Genomic DNA, 17771 nt, shown 5'->3' with positions numbered 1-17771 from the left:
TGCAATGTGTGTGGAAGACCCTTAGAGAGGAGTGGAGAAGGTCAGGAAGTAGGGTGGCTCATTAGCATTGTTGCAGAAGACCAAAGAAAAACCAAGTGACACTTTTAAAGAAGAGGTGGGACACTGTTTAATACACCAGCGGACTCAGGGAATAGCTTTCCAAATCTGAGTGAAGAAACATGCAGGGGGCTTTCCTTTATATCTCCCTGTGGTCTTTGTCCCGCAAATATGGATTATGCTTCCGGTCCTTGTCGTGGGCCTTGCAAGAAGGCTCCCAGGTGTTGGGGGTCTCCAGGACATATCTGATGGTCTGGCCTGACGCCAGCGTTAATAACCCTCCCTCGGGGGCAGTGCACAGTAACAGGTTCTGCAAGACCAGTATCTGGGAAGGAGGTAGTGACTTAATTTTAAGTTATCTAGAATGTACACTGAGCTTGCTGGCATGGATTCAGATCATTAGTCCCCAAATATCAGGGTTACATTGGAATTAGCCCTTTTTAGCCTTCTCAGCCTAACTGGTCAAACTAGCCCATTCAGGGCATATGAGGTCCTGAAGTCAAAGTCAGCCATCCTGATCCTTACAGAATTGGCTGGTGATGACAGGAGCCAGTTTAGCTGGATTGTCCCACCCAAAAGCTTGGTCTTCAAATCAATGATGTTGGTACATTTAAAATGAAGACTGGCCATCAGATTAGCAACACAAAATAACAAAGTACATTTAGCATGTTCCCAAACCCAACCTTTTCATCTGGTGGGATCGAGGGGCTGGGAGAAGGAATCATTTCACTTCCAAGAACCGCAGAGTAACCCGTGGACCACCAGGAGATGAGTTGAGAATTACTTTCCATCCTTGGTGAGGAGGGGAGGGGGACCCGCCACCATCCACAGCTCAGCTGGTTTGCTTTTCAATGCACAGCCCCACGCCTGATACTGGGAGCCCCTCCCCACACCCCTCCACACAGAGCAGAGGACCACGCCACCCCCTCCTCTACTTGTTTACATTCGACCCACACAACCTTGGGCGATCAGCATAAACAGTGTCCCGGCAACACTCCCTTTTGTTTTCATGAAAGGGATGTGTTGACATCAGCTACCTAGCTGTGAATGTAAACACGATGCTGTCAGCAGCGAGCAGACGGGCTAGCAGGTACCCCCGCTTACCACTGGCAGATGTTTAACCTTGACATGAACAGTAATTAAGCAGAACCTTGGAAACCAGTGACTCCCCAGGAGCCAATTAATAATTTGATGGGGGAGATGTTCTATGCAAATTTCCCCCACAAAACACCAGGGAGAGGCATTCTGCCCTCCACCCAGTGGACTGGGCTGGGGAATCATTTGTAACAAAGCCCTGTGGCGCGGGTGCGAACAAATGGTAATTAGGCAAATTAAATGAGTGTTGCATGTACATCCATTAATTTCTGGTCACGAGACATACAGCGATCGGTACTGCCTGGCTTGTATATCAACGACTTCATCTTGGAAGATGTGCCTGCCCACCTCTGCCCTCCTCTTCCTTCTACATGCACCCCCCACCCCCTTTATTCTCCTTGAGTTACTTCAACCCAGTTGCTCTACTTTTTAACACCAATGAGGCAATGCACGCATTCCAAACCGCCTTCTGACTCCACAGGGGGAAGATCCCCTGAGCCTGCTTACAGTGATGTTTGTAACAAGCATGTGTCTGGCATGTAGTGCTTTTTCTGGGCACAACAGTGATAACATCCGTCTCTTCTCCCACTGAGGCAAAGAAATACAGGAAGGCTCCCAGGGAAGAACGGCAGGCCCAAGTTGGGGACTTTCCCGCAGAGTAAATTGTTTGGGGAAGGCACATAATTCAGGATAATTGTCCCAACTTAGGTCCCCCTACTGTGGATTTCTGTGGGATTGAGTCATCCCACTAAGAAAAAAGCCTCACAGGAAATGGAGTTAAGTAATCAGCCTCGGGCTTCTTGCCGCTTGGAGAGAGTGTGCCGCAGTGCCCTGCCCCCACCCCAACCCCACTGTAGTCAATCCCTGCAGAGCCATCTAAATGTGCGCACTAACATTTTATGGATGAAAAACAAAAGAATTTACTTTATTATATAGGGCCCGACAGGAAAAGAATAAATAAGCACAGAGTTTATAAGCCTCCATGATAATTTATCTTTGACTGGACATCCTGGATGCTGAATATTCGTTCATGCACCGTCATTTTCGTTTTCTACAGAAATTGTTACCTGTGTCTCACTCTGGGAAAACTGACCTTTCAGGGGTTGACCAGTTGCTCTTCTGGCCTAAGTGGTTTGAAGACGAGAAAGAGGGCTGTGTGGACCATGAGGAAAGGACTCGGGACATTAGTGCTCACGGCAGGACCAAAGCTCCTTCTAAAATCAAAGCCCCAAACTTAGCAAAATGCCCAGCTTCCATGTGAAGATTCTTTTCGAGCTAAGCGATTTTTATTTATGTTTGTTATGTAAATAGCTAAAGATTGGAGTGGATGGGCTTTTCACTTTCACGTGTAACCTTAATACCCGTTATACAATTTCATATCCGGAGAAAGGCTGGGAGGTTACGGTTACCCCCATCTCTCCATTAGTAATTTGCTGGAGATGTGTGGAATCACTTCCAAACTCTGAATTTCAGATGAATTCTTGTTTAATATATATTTCTATGATATGTAGAACCTAATTAAAATTTTTTCATGTTCATGTATCTTAACACCCATGTCTATAGTGTGTAGGCCTACCTAATTTAGCATAATTATCAAGATGAACCACATCTAACATTACAAGAAAATTGCAACCTGTCATAAAATCAGAGGGCCATGTGAGCGCAGAGCCCTCACCTTCTGAGATACCCCCTTCAGAAAAGCCAGATAAGGCGAATAAATCGTCACCCTCCCCCCAATTCGAGGCTGCTTTGGTGATCTGATTAATTACTGTGAAGTGAAACAGCTAACAAAGAAGGATAAATAAAAATAACTTCTTGCATCCGAAAAGGGGTGCCAATTTTAACTCCCATGCATGACAGCAAATGTAAGCAAGAATTAGAAACAATAGGGCCGGCGGAACGGATTAATACGCATCGGGCTTCCTTGCCAGAAATAGGCCCCTGTGCTGTACTGGTGCACTGTGCTTTCACTCAACAGCAAGTTTGCCTTTTCTTTTTACTTCGCCTGGGAATTCAGAAACTGTGTTCCTATGACCAGCAGTGAGGTAACCCCAGGGCAAAGGGGAGCCTGGATGTGTGCAGTCTCTCTCTCTCTCAGGGCGCTTTGCCCATTATTCCAGACCCTGATATTTGCATAAAATGTTCCTGGGTTTGGTTTGATTAGTTTTTTGTTTGCCATTTCTCTTCACTTCTTAATAGCGACTCGCGAACTCTGTAGACATTAAAGCCCACCTTAAGTTCCTGCTACCCTTTGTTTATTGTTCCCTAAAAGTCAACCCCCAACCCCAAAAGCTATTCTAAATTGTTTACTTTTCTTTCATCCCCTAACCCAAGCTCACTCTATAGATAGAAACCTACTCTATCAGGGTTAAGGCAAGTGCCAAGCACAGACCCAGCACCTATTAGGCACTTAAGGGGTATCTGTAAGTGACAGCACTCCCGATACAGTATCTGTCTGCACATGGACTTCCCTTGCCGCTCTGCTCTCATTCTCATCCCTTTCTGGTTCAAGGGAGACTTTCCACTCTCTTTCCTAGCTGCTTCCTTTAAGCCTCCAAACATGTTGTCCATCTCCCCACTCCCCAATTGATTTGCAAAACAACCCCAAAGCAACAACAATCTAATCTACGCATTAAACCAAAAGCTATTGAAACCTTGCCATTAGAGCCCTCGATCCTCTGAAAGCCAGGAGACTCATTCCATGACCAAACAGGCCAACTCCACCAGTGGTCAAGTGTGTACACACCCAGGTCCGGATGAGGGTGTACACCTTTCTTTACTGAACCTTCCAGGGGTGTGCAAGAGGCCCCCTCCATCATTCCTTTACTGCCCATCTGGGTACAGCAAGCATTTCCTTTCTCGTGTTTTTTTTGAATCTATGCCAGCAATTGCCATTCGTCCTGGATTCTCATATTCTTCAGCATGGAGCACCTTCAACATCAACGGCCTTCTCTGTTGTTGGTATGGATCACTTCTCATCATAGTGTGGATGTGTGGTATTGCTAAAAGGCCACCATTCCACAAAGCAGGATGCAAAGGGAAGGTCATGGGAGGGGGGAGGGGTTCACCCGGCCTGACTGCTCCTTCCATCTGTTTCTATTTATTTCCTGATAAATTTCTCTAAATGGTCTACAACTGCAGCTCCCACTCCCTCGTTATCCAAGATGGGTTCTGGCCCAGACTATCATTTCCTTCCTCCTGTCTGGGGCCACTCGCTTGCACCCTTCTGAGCATGCACTTTCCCCAGCTTCCTTTTTATCTGACCCCCAGGGTACCCTTTCCAAATCAGCTCTTGGGCCCTTAGTCATTCCCTCTTCCTCACCCCATAAACACTTCCAGTGCCCACGATCTAAAAGTTTCCCATCTCTTCTCCTCATCAGAACTTCCATATTCATTTCCCAGGCACAGACATGGCTGAACTGCACAAGCTCATTATTCACATTTAATGGCTCTGCCCGGTCTGCTGGGTTCAGAGGGCTTGTGGACTGTGACTTCACCCAGACTCAAACCAGCTTGTCATGGAATCATCAGATGCACTCAGCTCTCCAAAAGAACAAGAGGCCAACATTTTTCTTTGGCATTCTGTTTAGTGGGCATCTGGTCTTAGTATTGCTAAGTACCCAATTTCACCAAGCCAGTCATGCATCCCCACATCACTCACTAAATCCAGAAGTAGAGTAGGCACGTGTGTGTGTACACACACACACACACACACACACACACACACACACACCTGCTGTGGGAAACTAACCTCAGGTTGGAAGTCTTAATGCAATATGGGGACAGACGGCAAGGGTTACATTAAGTTTCTAAAACCACATGACATGTTTTTATTATTCCTACTGTAACTGAAAAGTGCAAAAGCTACAGCTCCTATACTTAAATTTACTGACTATCCTGTGTCATTAAATTGCTATTAACATTTTATTCCTGGCACCAACCTTACTTTGGTTAGGGCACCTTTAACCACCTCATGCTCAGGTGACAGCCACATCTTGGGCCTTCTGCCAATGGAGGCTTTGGTCATCCTGGGCTCATCATAAATATCGCATACATTTAGGAGTGCCATGGTGGGACGCCATTGAAGAGCTTGGGTACTAAGGGGTATGAGGTGAGCGTCTTGCTCTAAAGGAGCTATAAATACATAAAATAATAAATGCATTCGTGAGATGCTAGCTAAAAGCTCAAGTATTATAGAAGTGGAATGGTAGATGGGATCAAAACCATAAACCAATACACATGGGTCAGAGCAGAGAGAAGGAGAAGCAGAAAGAGCTCCGAGGTTGAGTATGAAGGGGTTACACCTGGTGGGTTACTACACACCTACAGAAATAAGCTGCTGGTGAGAAAGGAGGTAAGTCAGCAAGAAGCACATGGCCCATGGAGAGGCAGAGAGAGAACGGCTCGCAGGGTCTGCTGGACACTGCCTGGGAGAGAAACCAGTCTGGGTGGCCCGTCCAGTGTGAGGATGGAAGCACCTGCTGGCAGAGCCAGATGCCTTCATGTACTAAGTGGTTCTGTTTCTTTGCTCACCAAGCAACCTTTGATCATTTGTACCTGACCCTCACATCCTGTACAGCTTATACACAGGGAACAACTGTGTTCAAAACAATCCGTCCAGCCCTGGTTGGAGCATTGTCCCATACATCAGAAACGGTTGCGGGTTCGATTCCCAGTCAGGGTGCATACAAGAGACAATCTATCAATATTTTTCGCCCACATCGATGTTTCCCTCTCTCTCTCTCTCTCTCTCTCTCTCTCTCTCTCCCCCCCCTCCTCCCCCCACTGATTGGCAAAAGACAAGAGCCAATATACCTGGTGTCTCACAGCTATAGAAGGACATGAGAGCCTTACTTTCTCAGGCCCTGCCATACAGTTTTCTTCTTTCTTACTGTTCTTTTTTTTAAAATATATTTTATTTAGTTATTTTTTTTTACAGAGAGGAAGGGAGAGGGATAGAGAGTTAGAAACATCGATGAGAGAGAAACATCAATCAGCTGCCTCCTGCACACTCCCTCCTGGGTATGTGCCCGAAACCAAGGTACATGCCCTTGACCGGAATCGAACCTGGGACCCTTGAGTCCTCAGGCCGACACTCTATCCACTGAGCCAAATTGGTTAGGGCTGTTCTTTTTCTTTCTTTTTTTCTTTTTTGGTCTTAGAGGCTGTTTTCAAGGCCCAACTGAATTGTAGCACAGAAGAAAAAAAAATTGAAAAGACAAGTAAGCATCCAGAAATCTGGAAAGAAGAAAGAAAATTTAATGAATATAACTCTGACCTCAGCCAACTCCAAAAAGTTATTCATTACCGAACAGTTAGAGCCACCTACACAGGACAAAGTGAATTTCTAATCAACAGGTAGTAATAGCAAAACCTCCTCACCAGCCAAGAAGCATTAGAGTGGATTATCCGTGAAGAGAGGATTAGAAAAACAGAGACCTGAATTCAGCAAAGGAAACCCCAGCGGGCCAGCTGGCTAATGTGTGGGATAATAATTCCAAACGTATTAAAATAAATTGTAAGAAAGAAAAGGCTAAAGGCAATAAAAGCAAGCTTCACACGATACTGTATATTGTGGATAAAATCATGCACATTGGCAGCAATCACCTCCCCAGAGGCGAGCAGTAAAGGCACCCCCAGCAGCCACTAGCAGCATTTAAAGGCACAAAGCCTGCTGCCTGCTAACAAGACTTGCTAGAAGTGGGGGGACTTATAATGGGGCCTGACTAATAGACACCTTTCTGGGCTGTTCTTTCTGTGGCCTGAGTGCTGTTTCACAAACAATGTTGAAATGGGAAGGAAATAGCAGGAGTGGAAACTTCACTCCTCCACACTCTTAATTGCGGGCTTGCCAAGGACTTCATTGCCTTAGGCATGGGCAGCGATGCCTTTTCCTTTGTGTCACTATGGAGTTTGGCCAGCAAGGCCTACGGAGAGCATGCAAACCCCTCTGCCCTCCCAGCTCTGGTCCATCAGGAAAGGACTAGAGTTCAGGAGCCGACAGGAGAGTGGAGTGATTTTCATTCTCATATCCACAGCCTCCGCCATTGCTTCCTGGAGGATCTATCACTTTCTTGTTAAGTGTTTTCTTGACTATTTCAGGTGGCCTTGTTACTTTCAGGAAATCTGTAAATGCTCCCATAATTTCCCCCCATTTTTAATCTAAGTTAATGAAATGCAGCAACTGGCCTAAGCTGAGGGGGTAGCTGGGGGAGGGAGGGGGGTCACTGGGCCAAAGGTTCCTGTAAGTATAGGCTCCTTCATAAAGGAGTTTTCTTAGTGAAGTCTGAAATTGCTTTATCCTTAATTTATATATATATATATATATATATATATATATATATATATATATATATATTATTGATTTCAGAGAGGAAAGGAGAAGGAGAGATTGAAACATCAATGATGAGAGAGAATCATTGATTGGCTGCTTCCTTCATGTCCCCTACTAGGGATCAAACCCACAAGCCAGGAATGTGCCCTTGACCAGAACCGAACCCGGGACCCTTTAGTCCACAGGTTGATGCTCCATCCGCTGAGCCAAACCAGCTAGGGCTATCCTTAATTTTTGAGTCATTGATGGTGTCTTTACTGAAGAGTCTCCTTTCTGAGTTGGTTTGAGCCTGTGCCATGTGTCCTCGGTACAAGTTAATTCCGTTTATCCATCCATTCAATTAGTAAGTGCCTACCCTGTTGTAGGCACTGTTCAAGGGGTGGTGAGTACAAGATGGATGAAATGTGGTTCTCGTTTCCCAGGGTTGGTGGTTTATCAGGGAAACACATGTAATAAGGAATCAGAGCAGTGGTTTAAGAAAAAGGCTTTCCGAGGACGCTGTGGGGAGCCCAAAGAGAAAGCTCCTGATTCTTTCAATGAGGACTCAAAAGAAATCCCTGGAGAAGACCTGAATGTGAATGAACCTTGAAGAGTAAGAAGCCAGAGGTCAAGGATATGTGGGGAAAGGTCATGCCAGGGAAAGAGTATGTGTGTGTGTAGGGCGTGGGGGGCGGGCAAATGTGTGTGCAGGAGCTGGGAGGTGAGAAAGAGCATGACATGTAGGGAACTGCAAGTTCGCTGTAGCTGGATCATGAGTGGTGGTGGGGTTTCTGAGACTGGGGGGAAGGGACGGGAAGACAGGCACGTTGCCAGAGACCACAGAAGGAAGGGAGTCAGGGGCCAGATCATCCCCACGATTATGACCCCTGAGAGAACTGAGCCAGAGCGGTGTGCCAGGGACTGAATGCTGCAGGAATCATGCTTTGCTCATATTCCACCTCCCAGCTAATTCCATCTTGCTAAGTATCCCAGCATCCTCTCTTTTGGATGGCTGTTCATCAGGTTTTGATTCATGTTGGTACAAGAGAATGACATTAGGGCCTTAAGTAACTTAACCTCCTTTTGTGGGTTTCTCAAGGGATCAGACCAAGGTTAAATCTATTTTCCCAAAACCTGGTGTTGCCTGGTACAACCTGCCCACCCACAAGCTGAAAATCTGTCAAACGGGGTTTAGAATAGAAAACTGGGGATCTGAACCCACCAAATCAACTCCAAACTGGATGGTTGGTCCTTTCCCCTCTTTACCAACCTATTGTGCTACACAGAAGCTGTGCAAGAGATGCGTGCACCGTGCAAGCTTTAGGAAAAGGCAACGCAACCGGTCCAGCCTATTAACATAACAGTGAAGAGTAAGAACTTTTTTTTTTAATTATTTTTTTTAATTGTTTGAAGTATTACAAATAGTAGTACATATGTCTCCAGGAACTTTTCTTTTTAATAGAAATTGTTTACTTATGGAATAATGCTGTTTGAAACAAGTGCAACAGCAAAATGCAGACATGGATGAAGGCAAAATTATAATTTCAGGTTAACCTGAACCAAACACAATAAAACGATGTAAGCGTGGAGGCGATCTGATATAGTGGTTAATGGCCTTAGTGTTTTGGGCAGACAGACTAGGTTTAAATCCTGGGCACACCACTTACTAGCTGGGTAGCCTCTGCAACTTACTAGGTTTCCCCAAACCTTAGTTTTCTCATCTGCAAAAATGGGGATAATGGTACCACCCTAGAGAACTGGGGGGAGGAGGGTAAATGAGATAAGGTGTCTTAGGTGCATGCCTGATGTTCATCAGGTAATGAGCATGTACTAGCTGTGCTTTTTAAAACCTGATGGGACAGTAAGGTCTTAGCTCATCTATCAATTTTTTAAAATATATTTTTATTGATTTCAGAGAGGAAGGGAGAGGGAGAGAGAAATAGAAACATCAATGATGAGAGAGAATCATTGACCGGCTGTTTCCTGCACGCCCCTCCCCCCCCCCCAACTGGGGACGAAGCCCACAACCCGGGCATGTGCCCTTGACTGGAATCGAACCAGGGACCCTTCAGTCCACAGGCCGACGCTCTATCCACTGAGCCAAACCAGCTAGGGCTCATCTATCAATTTTTTTAAAATATATTTTATTGATTTTTTACAGAGAGGAAGGGAGAGGGATAGAGAGTTAGAAACATCGATGAGAGAGAAATATCGATCAGCTGCCTCCTGCACACCCCCTATTGGGGATGTGCCCGCAACCAGGGCACACGCCCTTGACTGGAATCCAACCTGGGACCCTTCAGTCCGCAGGCCGATGCTCCATCCACTGAGTCAAACCAGCCAGGGCTCATCTATCAATTTTTAATGTTCCCCACCCAGCATTTATCCCACGACACTGGGCTGGTGTCCCTGCTAAGAAATACTTTCCCATAGCACCTTACTCCACCATTGCTTAGGAACACTTTCCATCATGCACTTCAATTTCCCATTAGTGGTCAGACTTCCCCCTCCACCCAGCCTGCGAGTGGCTTGGATTCAGCGAGTGTGTCTTGCTCACCGTTGGCTCCCTGTCTGGCATTGGGTCCCCTCAAACACTCAGAGAACAACTTATCTTGAAATGACCTATAGTGTAAAAGAAATTTCTGGTCTCTCACAATCAGAAAAGCGTCTTTTGAACTACAAGCCAAACTGTTGTCATATCAGATAAATAATGCCAGGTTAACGTTGTTTAGCGTGTCATCATCTAGCTGACAGCTGAAACGTCCACAGGGTTTAACAGTGGAGGAGCCCAGAATTTAGGACAGGCTTTGCCACTTGCTAGCTGTGTGGCTTTAGGAAAGCTACTTAATGTCTCTGAGACTCCAGTTTGCCATCTCTAAAATGGGGATAAGGCCCTGGCTGGTGTGGCTTAGTTGGTTGAGCGTCATCCCATACACCGGGAGGTCACTGGTTCAATTCCCCATCATGCCCGGGTTGTGGGCTCATTCCCCAGTAGGGGGCATGCAGGAGGCAGCTGATTGATGTTTCTCTCTCACATCAGTGTTTCCCTCTCCTTTCCTCTGTCTCTAAAATCAGTAAAATAGCATAAAAGAAAATACATAATGTGTCTGGCATATAGTAATCACCCATCAACTGGAAATTAGTGATTTTATTAATGTCATTTAAATTATGGTAATACCTTTGCTGATATTTTTCAATACCTGAAATAACTATTAGTATATAATTGAATTGACGTTGTAGACAACAGTAGCTAATAATTATTGTGTTATTTTTCTCTTCTAGGCACTGTTCAAAATGCTTCATTAATGTAATCATCTTAACAACTCTCTGAGATAACATACTATTATTCTCATCATCCCATTTTACAGATTAGAATCCTGAGTAAAGAGAGATCAGCAACTTGCCTAATACACAGTGAAGTCAAGTACAGAGCCCAGACTCAAACCAGGCATCCAGATCCACACCCTTGACTTGTACCCCCATCAAGGACAGGCCGGGAGTATAACTTCAGCAAAATGCACTGTGGAAGGAAGACGGAGAGGCTAGCCTCATTCAGCTTCCTATGGGACTTCATTTCCTTTCTGTGATATACGAGGAATCATGTTTGTCTTCACAGAACTTGCAAGTCAAGTGTAGACATACGATCTGCCATTTCCCCCGGGGCCCCCTGCAAGCCACACGGTGAAGTAAATCATTGCCAAGTGTTGCATGTCTCCCCATAGGAAGGATGTTCTCGCTGAAGGTTGACTTCCTGAACAAGGCCTCAGAATCAAGTAAATCATTAAGAGGAGCCACTTATGTCAGAGAAGTGGGCAGAAAACAGCCATGAACCCATGGCAGGCTTTTAACAACAGCACTGTTTTCTAGGTCCCACACAGTGGGCACCTATGCACTGCCGCCCAGAGAAGAGCAAAGGCCCGGCCCACAGACCGGACCCGTCTGCGTTGAGGGTCCTCGCTGGGAATAACTCCTAATGTGTAAGAATATCGATCTTTTTAGAACTCAGGATAATTTTGGAGGAAATCATTCGATGGCTGTGGCCATCTGCGTTTCTCTATGAAAAGCAGAGACATTCAAAATAACTCCAGGGACTTCCGTATTCCTCCTAAAACAGGGGTGAGCTTCTTCCAATTTGGTCACGATGGCTTCTAAATAGTTAAGGGACCGCGGGGGCCTCCCGGTTCAGAGCCTTTTGCAATGGGGCTTTTATTTTGTGTTTTGTGATTCATCCTCCCTGCACCCTCACGTCTCCGCTTCCATGAAAAGGACGGTCTGAAAGAGGGGGAACTAGAGGTGGGGCATAGTGAGCTTCTTGCTCTTTTGCCTTCTTATGCAGAGGAGGTGTTTTAGGGCCGATTGAACAGCTCAGCACCCACGCGAGAGCCAAGTCCTTGCCTAGACTTGTCCTGAGACCCTGTTTTCCGAATGAAACAGAAACGAAACAGTGATGGGCACCGGCCAGTAGCATGAGGATTACAACATTGTTCAGAACAATGATCTATAATAATCTGTAATAATAAAAGCATAATATGCTAATTAGACCTGTGGCCGGAGGGAAGCCCGGGTCCCCGGTGCCAGAGGGAAGCCGGTGCCGGTGGTCTGGGGAAGAAAGGCCGACTCTTGCACGAATTTCGTGCATCGGTCCGGTCCTCTAGTTATATATAATCATGATTTTATATACAATACATTTGGAACAATGGTGATCATATAGAATCATGATTATATCATTACCAGAGGCCTGATGCACGAAATTCGTGCAAGAGTAGGCCTTCCTTCCCCTGGCTGCCGACACCGGCTTCCCTCCGGCCGCTGGCAGGCGCCCGAGCCGGCAGGCACCCGGGACCCGGGCTTCCCTCACAGCCCCGGCTTCATCCGGGAGGTCGTCCGGAAGGACGTCCTGTCTAATTAGCATGTTACGCTCTTATTATTATAGATTACGAATGGGAAGGAAGATTTTATAGGACAATAGAGACAATATGATTCCAGAATTGTAAATACTGAAAACATAAGGCAATGTAAAGGTTGATTGTTTTTAGCATGAGAAATATGGTGACTATCTTTCCCGTTAGCCCCTATAAGTGTTCTTTTCTTTCTACAAAGACCCATTTCTTTGCAATAATTTTTTGTTTCAATTTCAAATGAAAAAGAATCTCGAATTTCCAGAGATCATTTCTTTCTATTTGTCCCAGTATGAAATCCTTGAGCGCCATTTTTAGGTGCTGTGGGGTTTTAGGGCATACCCAGGAATCGGCCAGGTCTGTACTCTATGATAACTTAAAAAATAGAGCTGTTAGTAACCAAGAATGGAGATCTTAACATTTTTTAGCTCGTTTTAAAAGTGAAGCTGAAAACAGACTTCGATCATTTCTAGAGTGTCCTGTAATTCTGAATTATTCCAGTAGATGGCAGTATTGTATAAAAGCCGCCCATCATTTGGGTCAGGGGACTAGAGAAAGATTTCTGCTGTCTTTCTAGCATTCTCCCGCCCCCAATGGACAACTCACAGGAATGAGTATGGATGGCGCTAATGGGAAAGTCTTATTCAGATAAGTAAAGTTTTATGTATTTGAAATTTTACGTATTTGGTAATTCCGGGGGCCTATGATATTAATGGACCTTGCAAGGTTAATCCTATCTCTCTCTTCCTACCCCACTCCTAAGTTTAACAAACCTTTTGCTTTAAAAAAGAGGAGCTGAGAAACCCAAGCTGTACGTTTTTTTTAATTCCTCCCCATTATTACCACGCAGATAAAGGTGTGGAGTGAGGGACTGACCCCATTTTTTAGTTGTTGTTAATGTTTTCCTCCGTTTGTTTATATCTAAAGACCTGGAATTGTGTGGTGGAAAGTGTGCCGTGCCAGCACAGTCAGGGGTTCGGTGAGCCTGAGGGAGGGTGGCGAAGGACTAGAGAAAAGACAGACGAAGAGAATAAGCTGGGTCTAGGTGGATCTCCTGTGCCTGGCTGAGGCCACAGGAAGGGAGGTCCAGACCGCAAGCTGAGGCTCTATTTTATAGTTGGAGAAAAACAAGGTAGTGGTCAACACAGTTACAATGTTCTTGTGAGTTTCACTTGTTTTGGCAGCACTTGCTGCACCTCCCGCAGCCCATTAGCTACCCAGGAAGGATCTAGGGAGGTCATAAGGTCAAGCTTAATTATGCTAAGAGGGCTGTGCCCTCTAAGCTGGGACTTGTTTGTGGCTTTGCCAACAGGTCAGTCCCAGGCTTAACCCTATAGCCGCTCCCTACAGGAAAGATCATGTGTTTTAATACCCAGAAGAGTTCACATCCTGGGTTTTCTATCTGCTTGGTCCCTCCCACCCCATGTTTCTGGTCAATAACAGGTCCCAACCCTGTGGCTTTCAGGGTCTAGAGGTCTCCATGCCCACAGCAAGGTGACATATCCTCAATACATGTGGCCACTGATAGTAAAAGTGATTAAATTGTTCGGTGATTAATTCCTGCTCTTATTGAATCTCCCAGCGTTGACTCGTTTGCTTAGGTCACTTCCTTGTAGCCTCACTCCCTTCAGTGTGGTCATGTTATTAATATGTTACACGATTAGGCTCATTTGCCACTGTCCGCATTCCACGTTGGGTTCCCTCCATGTTTGGGTTGATTTTAATTGTGTTTTCATGCGAATAAAATGTTACCAGGGTTCTAAAAACATGTACTTAGAGGACTGTTACTTCCTCCTGATCCTGCTGCCCCACCCCCACTCTCCCATCCTTCCCAGCCCATCCCCGCCCATTCTCTGTAACTTACAGAGTTTCATTTCTGGTTTTCACATTGCGATGGTCCCGGGTTCGGTTCTGGTAAAGGACATGTACCTTGGTTACAGGCTCATCCCCGGCCTGGGCCCAAGTCAGGGGCGCATGCAGGAGGCAACCAATCGATGAGTTTCTCTCACATTGATGTTTCTCTGTCTTTCCCTCCCTCTTCCACTCTCTCTGTAAACCAATGGGAAAATATCCTCCCTCTTCCACTCTCTCTGCAAATCAATGGGATAATATCCTCGAGTGAGGATCTCACACGCGCGCGCACACACACACACACACACACACACACACACACACACAGATTTGCTGTTTCTCCTGATGCCAAATGGGGCTTTAGTCCAGGCCCTTCACATAAGGTCCCCTGGTCTGGCTAAATGGAAGTCCGGAGTCGGGCTTCTTCAAGAGGAGGGCTTTCACCTCCAACTCCAGGAGAAACTCCCGATGAAATTGTAGTGAAATGGACCTGAACTGTGAGTCTACCACACGAGCCTCCTCCCACATTCACCACGCCTCTTCTCATGCCTCTTAAATTACAGGTGAGTGTGGACGGGGGTGGGGGCCACAGCTTTCCAACCCGGCCCCTGGTGCTGCTAAATCACATTTTACTGCCGCTGTCCCGTTTCCTTAAATAACGCTGCAAAGGCAGGCGACGCTTGCGGGGCCGAGAGATTACACTTCCTGGCTGTTCCATATTTAAGTCTGAAATCTGAAATCTCATTGTTATGAATGTGAGACTGTAGCCTTGGAAAATCCAATATTTGTGGTCCCTGTGTCAAAACACAATCCGCCTCGGCTTAAACTCATAAATAGTTGGAAAGTGATAAGGAGCCTCAAATGAAGTTTGCCTCCAAGGGAGATCATGCATCTTTCCGAGGGTTTGCAAGAAAATCCCTGCAAGGCCGAGGGGTCCTGTCCTAAAATTTATTTTCTCCTCAGTATTACTGGGATGTAATTGACAAAAAAGTTGTCTGGTCGCACTTATGTGTGAAATCTTAAAAAAGTCAAACGCATAGGAGCAGAGGGTAGAGCAGTGGTTACGGGGGTGGGGGCGTGGGGAGAAGCGGGAGAGGTTGCTCAGAGGGCACAAACGCTCACTTTGGAGAGGGATGCGGTCTGGGGAATCTAATGCAGAGCATACATTACACCGCATACTTGAAATTGGCTATAAGAGTTCATCCTGAATTTCTCACCAAACCTAATAACAAGGTAACTGTGTGTTATTTTGTGGTAGTCCTTACACAGCGTGTACATACATCAAACCATGTGCACCTTCGAACAATATTTTCATGGAGCTCATGGGGGATCTGAAGGCGAGGTTCAAGCTGAGCCACGTCACAGATCCCAAACTGGGCGGGACAGAATGTACCCAAATTAGATGATTTACTTAGACCACAGCGTCAGGGAGGACCTTCATGGATGCGGGGCATCTCAAAGAAAAGGAGGGGGTCTGGGTTTCCGTGGAGGCAAGTGCTTTTCTGAAGAATTCCTTCCCTAGCATCCAGATAAGCAGCTTGCAGACTACTCTTCAAAACCTGTTTTGAGACAGCACATTCCACATTTAAACAGCGCTTTCATGGAACGTTTCCCTCCATGTGTGTCTCCGGAGCTCCCACCCAGCTCGAATCCCATTTTGGGAGGCAACTGGGTCAGATCTAACAGCCCTCCTTCCCAGGACGGCCCTTCGGGTATTTGAGGAAACGGGCGACTTCCATCCTGAATCCCCTCTCTCCAGGGGAGACGTCTCCAGCTCCTTTCCCTCTTCCTGCCGCGATATTTGGATGCTCATCCCACTTGCTCTGATTAGAGTCTCTCCGTCTACCTGTTCTTTTAAGTGTGGCACCCACCATCCATGTGCTTCCCTAAGCACAAAGTAGAAACTGAATTACGTTTTCTTAGGCAAACGCTTCAAACAACGTGTGAATTGGGGTTTTGGTTCATCTTGATCTTCCTTTTTTCCCCAAGTTTAATTGTGGTAACATATACATAACATAAAATTTACTACCTTAATCATTTTTTAAGTGGACAGCTCAGTAGAGTGCTGTTTATTCACATGGTTGTACCACCAATCTCCAGAACTTTCTCATCTTGAAACTCTATCCCGTTAAACAATAACTCCCCACTTCCCCCTCCCCCAGTCCCTGCCAGTCATCACTTTGCTTTCCGTTTGTATAAATTTGACTCCTCTAGGTACCTCACAGAAGTGGAATGGCACAATATTTGTCCTTTTGCGACTGGTTTCTTTCACAAAACAATGTTCTCAAGGTCCATCTATGTCAGTGGTCGGCAAACTCATTAGTCAACAGAGCCAAATATCAACAGTACAATGATTGAAATTTCTTTTGAGAGCCAAATTTTTTAAACTTAAACTTCTTCTAACGCCACTTCTTCAAAATAGGCTCGCCCAGGCCGTGGTATTTTGTGGAAGAGCCACACTCAAGGGGCCAAAGAGCCGCATGTGGCTGGCGAGCCGCAGTTTGCCGACCACTGATCTATGTTGTAGCACAAGCATGTCAAACTCAAAGGCTAACACGGGCCAAATAAACAAGGTTTAAGTTTATGTGAGCCGCAGAAAAACAAAAACTTCAATTTTCATAGAAACATATGTTTATTGCAATAGAGACATACTGGATACAAAGGGCTGAAATAAATGAGTAATCGTTAACATAAAATAATAAAACATTTTAATAAAAATTAATATTTGTTCCTGAACATTAACTTATCAGACAGTGAATAATTGCACAAATTAATAAGTGTAACGCAAATAAACCTATTTTTCTTGTTCTCCGAGTAAAATATTTCCTGTTTTGCATACACCAAACAAGTCAGTATCAGACTAATGGTGTGGCAATCGGCTGCTAAAATATCCGCTGCTAGTATTAGTGGCGAGAAATGGTGCGCATGCAACACGATTATAGTAATCAGTCATTAGCGAACGTTATAGTTCGTTATTAAAATTATGTATAACAGGATATTGTAAAAATTAAGTTACGAAGTTTTTATTAAAACGTTTCTTACATACCGTTATATTGGCTGGGCCGCAGAAATATTTGTTGTGGGCCGCATGTGGTCCTCGGGGCTGAAGTTTGACATCCTTGTTGTAGCATGTGTGAAGACTGAATAATAAATAGTTCATTGTCTGCATGTATCACATTTTGTTTAGTCACTCATCCAATGATGCATACGTGGGTTGCTTGCACTTTTTGGCTATTGTGAGTAGTGCTGCTATGAACATGGGTGGGCAAATGTTTCTTTAGGATTTTGCTCTCAGTTATTTTGGGCATATGCCCAGAAATGGAATTGCTGGATCCTATGGTAATTCTATTTTTAATGTTTTGAGGAAACACCAGGAATATTTGGGTACTCAGTGTATCCTGGGGAATAGTGAGATTAGAGAAAACATTTTTTATTTTAAGATTTGTTACATCAACTTTCATGGAAAGCTGTGACATAACTTCTAAATTTCTTCAAGATCCCTTTCATCTTGGATCACATCTTTAAAAATATAAGCTGGTGAGAAAAGAAGACTGGGG

The sequence above is a fragment of the Plecotus auritus genome (genome assembly GCF_963455305.1).
Source record: "Plecotus auritus genome assembly, chromosome: 4".
Lineage (NCBI taxonomy): Eukaryota > Metazoa > Chordata > Mammalia > Chiroptera > Vespertilionidae > Plecotus > Plecotus auritus.
The sequence above is the reverse complement of the archived record's forward strand: the minus strand, read 5'-3'. Positions refer to the sequence as shown.